Genomic DNA, 6,725 nt, shown 5'->3' with positions numbered 1-6,725 from the left:
GGGGACGGTCGCGCAGCCGACAGTACATTACAAACCATTCACCCCGGGCGAGAGACAACAGATAATGGCCTCCCTGGGTAGACGACAACCCCAGAGGCGCAAATACGAAACTCTGGGCGGAACGAGACACAGTCTGGGTGGGACACCAACTGCACTTCAGGGATACACACCAACTAGTTAGGGCAGGGAAAAGTGGAATCCTGCAGATTGGAACGGCTGTAAGAATAAAAGCAGAGTTTGTTTTAAAAAAAGCATAAATGAAAGTCCTTTGCGATCAAAACGAAGGTTTTCATAGATATGTAATACATAATAGACCCATTACATGCAAGAAATCCCAGTTGGGTAATAAGGAAATGGAACACTTATTCAATAAGTACTTTGTCCTCTTTTTAGGTCAATAAGTACTTTGTACTTAGCAGTTGAGGAAGACGATCAAATTGCAGTAAATTCTAAAACTCACCAGGGGGATCTTTTTTATCCAATACAATTTTATTAAAAAGGGAAATATATTTGCATTAAGATGGTTTCTACCCTTTAGTAAGGAATAAAAAAGGTTCTGAAGCATTAGATTTCGGAGTTTGGTTCAAGTGTTGTGAAATTTACTCCATTGGGTATAAAAGCCATGTCACAAGGCCTGTCCGTTTCACATCAGTTGGATAGCTACTTGAGTCTTTGAAATAATGACTGGGCAATTGGAGAAATATGAACAGCACAGAATGGACATGGATTGGTGCTGATGGGATTTGATGTTTTGCCTTTTAGGTTAATGGCCTGGTGTTGCTTAGAGAGTTGGCAGTCTGGATTCACAGTCTTCAAAGGTCAAAAACCATAAAGGGAGAGATGGGTTGGCAAATCAACTTTTTCTGCCATGTTACTCAGCGAACCCAAACCCCCCTCTCGATGGCCAATAAAATTCTTTCTGTAACTTTAAAGTCTTCACCTTATTGCTCGAGAGGGTCTACTTTGCAGAACTCACTGAAATAAGATCATGTTGTGGGTTCAAATATAGTTACGATTGTGTAATGCAGAGTGTGGAGCGCTTGCCCTTTGGAACTTTTCTAATCCTGTTGTGCAACCTTGGTGGGCAAAGGGAGATGGAGTTCTGGGATTTCTCTGGTCAGAAGTCCTCTCACTGAACAGATTTCAATTTGTGGAATTGTACAGCAAAATCTGAATTGGACCGAGGTTTAAAAATTAATCTGAGTCGACCAGTATCGTTAAATCGCTCAGTTTCTAAAACATTGGCTTGCCTTTATTACTTCCATGCAAATCTTTTTTCTGTGGAAATGCGTGGAACTGCTCTGTTACTAGTGCAGCGTTTTGAGTTGCGGATTGGATATCATGAGTGCTGGACAACCAGTCTGTTCAGAATGCGAGCCCCACCCAGATAACTTGCACAACGCAGCTAAACGTTGGTGCTCAGCATTTGAATGCACTTCTTTGTAGCTCGGGTAGTGGCATTTTGTGAAGTACTGTGGTGCGGCACTTTGCACGTAAACCAATGATCAAATTAGAGATAATGTAAGAGTATACCAGATAAAGATCGGAGCTGTATGGCGTGTGATTTTAATGGGGAAAGCGATGTTTTTTGATAGGATTACGTACAAATGAATGGATGTCCAGCTGCAGCCAAAAAGCCAGTGCAAAGTGTTATTTGATCCACACTAAGACAACAATTACTGGAGCAATAATCTGAATCCAGTCTCTGGGCCTGAGGTGTCACCAGATTGAAGTGGGTGATGGCGCTTGAAGAATTCTTGCTCCAATGTTGTGTTCATCCACACCCTGATTCTTGATTGGCTTTACGCAAGGTTCTGTTGGTAAAACCCATGTTGCTTCGGAACAACTGTACCGTCGGGACTTTGGAAACACATTTTCTTTGAATTCTATCTTCTCTGGATTATTCATTGCCCCCGAATTGCTAGAATGCCTCAAACAATTTCCTCTGGAAGCAATTTTATGAAATATTAGAAGTCTGGAGGTTAAACTGTTTGTTTTTGCAATCCCACAATTGTCCTGCTGCATTGTTTTTGCAAATGTTATCTCAACTTTAAATTGGCATTTTCATATTAAGGTCAAAATTTGGCTTCCTATGGAGGGCGGGGGGTGGGCGGGGAGGCAAGGGACTTGTAGGATTGGACTCGATCATAGGGAAGCGTATATTTTGTCATGGGCGATGAAGGACTCTAGTCAGGTGTAGGATGGGTTACGCTTGGAGCCAAACCTGCTTCAACTTTAAACCCAATGAACACCAATGTGGTTATTGCTGTTTTGCATATAATCTCCAAATAAGGAAGATAAGAATTTGAGGTGGTCATTTATCTCCTGAAGCCAGTATTAACAAACAAAGAACAAAGAGCAGTACAGCACAGGAAACAGGCCCTTCGGCCCTCCAAGCCTGTGCCGCTCCTTGGTCCAACTAGACCAATCGTTTGTATCCCTCCATCCCCAGGCTGCTCATGTGACTATCCAGGTAAGTCTTAAACAATGTCAGCGTGCCTGCCTCCACCACCTTACTTGGCAGCGCATTCCAGGCCCCCTCCACCCTCTGTGTAAAAAACATCCCTCTAATATCTGAGTTATACTTCGCCCCTCTCACCTTGAGCCCGTGACCCCTCGTGATCGTCACCTCCAACCTGGGAAAAAGCTTCCCACTATTCACCCTATCTATACCCTTCATAATCTTGTACACCTCTATTAGATCTCCCCTCATTCTCCGTCTTTCCAGGGAGAACAACCCCAGTTTACCCAATCTCTCCTCATAGCTAAGACCCTCCATACCAGGCAACATCCTGGTAAACCTTCTCTGCACTCTCTCTAACGCCTCCACGTCCTTCTGGTAGTGCGGCGACCAGAACTGGACGCAGTACTCCAAATGTGGCCTAACCAGCGTTCTATACAGCTGCATCATCAGACTCCAGCTTTTATACTCTTTACCCCGTCCTATAAAGGCAAGCATACCATATGCCTTCTTCACCACCTTCTCCACCTGTGTTGCCACCTTCAAGGATTTGTGGACTTGCACACCTCGGTCCCTCTGTGTTTCTATACTCCTGATGACTCTGCCATTTATTGCATAACTCCTCCCTACATTATTTCTTCCAAAATGCATCACTTCGCATTTATCCGGATTGAACTCCGGATAAATGCGGATTGCCATTCAGTGAGGTAACGGCTGAAGTTTTGATAAACCTTTTACTAAACACTAGCTTGGTCTCAACTCGTGCCCATTCTGGGCACCACCCTCTGGGAAAGACGTTGAAGCGTTGAGCGGAGTTGCCGGGAAGATTGAGAGCGATTACCTGAGAGGTTAATCGGTTCCATGGATAGATTGAGGAAGTTAGGGTTGTTCACCTGAGAGGAAGTTGGGTAGCAGTGTTAAGATTGTGAGGAATAGATGGGGAGGGACAGAGCCCGACACTGTCACCGATGCGTGACGTGCGCGCACTACAACCCCGGTCGACCCATAAAAATTAAGATGGGACACCAGCCCCGACCAAAGGGACCCTGGAAACATCTGCAAATAGATTTCACAGGACCACTACCACAATCCCACCGCAAAACCTATTGTCTGGTTGTCATAGACCAGTTCACCAGGTGGGTAGAAGAGTTCCCTACCAGAAATTGTACTGCTACCACGATGGCTAGAATATTGGCGGAGGATGTAATCCCTGGATGGGGAGTACCCCTACAAATCGTGGCGGCACGGTAGCACAGTGGTTAGCACTGCTGCTTCACAGCTCCAAGGTCCCGGGTTCGATTCCCGGCTCGGGTCACTGTCTGTGTGGAGTTTGCGCATTCTCCTCGTGTCTGCGTGGGTTTCCTCCGGGTGCTCCGGTTTCCTCCCACAATCCAAAGATGTGCGGGTTAGGTTGATTGGCCAGGTTAAAAATTGCCCCTTAGAGTCCTGGCATGCGTAGGTTAGCGGGGGGAATAGCGGGTAAAAAAAAGGGATTAGCGGGTAAAAAAAAGGGATTAGCGGGTAGGGCCTGGGTGGGATTGTGGTCGGTGCAGACTCGATGGGCCGAATGGCCTCCTTCTGCACTGTTGGGTTTCTAAATCGATTCGGATCAAAGGGACGCACTTCACCGGAAAGGTGATAAAAACAGTATGCCAATTGATGGGAATAAAACAAAAATCCCCTTCCCACCCGCAGAGTTCTGGAATGGTGGAACGCATGAACAGAACCCTTAAGAATGGACAAGGCCATGCAAACATCAGGAAAAACGTGGACAGAAGTATTACCGACTATGTTAATGAGGTTAAGAGCCACGACAAACCGGACAACCGGATTAACCCCTCATGAACTAATGACGGGACGGGCGATGCAGTTACCAGAAAGCATCATAAGAGGTGGGGCCGATGTGGGCCCACTAAAAGACAAAATTAAACGATATGTTTTGGAACTAAGCGCCCAACTAAAAGGGATGCGTAAATTAGTACGGGATAATCAGGAGGAAAGAGACGCACAGAGAGAGCTTGAAATGCTCCCCGACGGCGGGAAGTCGCGTCATGGTAAAAACATTCCCTGAAAAACCAGGATTTGCGCCAAAATGGAATGGGCCCATATGAGGTCATAATCAGCGGAGATACCTGTGCCTGTCTGGACATAAGGGGGAAAGGTGGATGGAAACATTGGAACCAGCTGAAATTATACAAAGCAACAAATGAGTGATATTGACAAGTAAGCCATAAAGTGACCAGAGAGCTTTCCCCAAAACAGGTGACGGCTACAAGCAAGATTCGGGTTGGCAATACAGCCTTTGGGAAGTTGTTAATATAGAGTAATAAGATTAATACTTGCCTGTGGCGAACATGCCTAAGATAGTGTATATAATTGCATCGCTCTATGTTGTCACGGTTGTAAGATTGGCAGGGCTAAAAGATAACTTATTCTACAAGGCTCAGGTACATTTACACGGTAATCGAACCGCGTGTTACCCGCTAGCCCAATCTGCAGAGGCCCTATTTGTGGCCACCCCTGGGTGGATGCCCCAAGACTTATGGTGGATACCTCGGACGCACCCTGTAAGGGTGACCTGTTAGTTATGGGTCAGGCAGATCAATTGCCGGACCCACGATGAATTAAGATTGTACGCATAGCAGACCCGCTGTGCCGTAGATGATCAGTTATCACATCATTAGCCAATTACGCCCCCCTAGCAACGACTGACCTCGTTAACAAAACTTATTGTTTCGGTTCTGCTTTATCTTATGCTAAGTTGACCATCTGGACCTCACGGTCTGTTTTTTTTGTCTGTTGCGTAGTAATTAGACAATAACAGGATGTAACTCAAAGGTTAGTTCGTTGTGCAATGCCTATGCCGAATTCAGCGCATTTTAACGTCTTTCCACGGAGTCCATTTTGTACCAGGTAACCATCTTGTATCTTCTAATTTCGGGATTCCCTCTGGCAGCGTCTCACCTTTACTCCAACAATTCCCCCTTTTGGTCAGGATCATGCTCTAATAATCCGATGGACCAACAATAGCAGCATCGTGGGTCCGGCAATTGATCTCCCTGACCCGTAACTAACAGGTCACGCGTTCACAGGTAAACCTCCACCTTCTCGCCCTTTCCTTCATTGTCATCATCTTCCTCGGCATCTTCGGGTGTTCCCATTAGATGTTATTCTTCGGTGACCACACTGACCCCTGGCACAATCCGAGCCATCATGACTTTACAGCAGACATTAAAACATCCGATAATCAGGCAACACAATTATTATTACAACGAGAACAATTAGTCTATGCATTAAATAAGACCCCCAGGATCCTCCCCAATAACCGTTCGAGCCAGCTATCCCCCTTCTTGGGGCCTTGTCTAAAGTAATCGAGCTGCTTTCTTCTGTCATTAATGGCTTGGGTGATGTTGTAAGATTCATCTGTAACATACGTTATACATTTGTCTCCCATTATTGTGCACACTCCCCCCTGCTGGGCGAACTGATAGTCTGCGGCACAGCGGGTCTGCTGTGCGCACAATCTTAATTCAGCCAGTTCTTGGTTGACGACCTCCAGTGCCTTTGATGTGCTGTTTCCCAGAATGGTGAATCCGCAGATGCGATCGTTTCTATTTTTTGGCACTAATTACTCCCGCCGCTCCCCACCCGGCTTTGTTTTCAAAAGCTGTTGTTTCTTTTTCAAAACTGTGCAGTAACTGGTCTGTATTAAGAATTACACAGCAGTGTTGTGTGATTCCGTGAATGTTCAGAACGGATAATTTTAACTGTGTAAATGTAATCTTGTGTGTTTTAGTTTTTTTTTCTTTACAGATGTTTTAACTTAACATGTCAAATCCCCAAACGTGTGACTGAAATTTGTGCTTTCACACTTCAGCGGGAAGGCAATGGCCGAGTGGTATTATCGCCGGACTATTAATCCAGAAACGCAGCTGATGTTCGGGATTCGAATCCCGCCACGGCAGAGGGTGGAATTTCAATTCCATAAAAAATACCTGGAATTAAGAATCTACTGATGTCCATGAAACCATTGTCGATTGTGGGGAAAAACCCACCTGGTTCACTGATGTCCTTTAGGGAAGGAAATCTGCCGTCCTTACCCGGTCTGGCCTACATGTGACTCCAGAGCCACTGCAATGTGGTTGACTCTCAACTGCCCTCTGAAATGGCCGAGGGAGACACTCAGTTCCAGGGCAACTAGGGATGGGCAATAAATGCTGGTCAGCCAGCGACGCCCGTGTCCCACAAATGAATAAAAAAGAAA

This window comes from Mustelus asterias, unplaced genomic scaffold, assembly GCF_964213995.1.
Source record: "Mustelus asterias unplaced genomic scaffold, sMusAst1.hap1.1 HAP1_SCAFFOLD_550, whole genome shotgun sequence".
NCBI classification, from domain to species: Eukaryota; Metazoa; Chordata; class Chondrichthyes; order Carcharhiniformes; family Triakidae; genus Mustelus; species Mustelus asterias.
Note: the sequence above shows the minus strand (reverse complement) of the source record.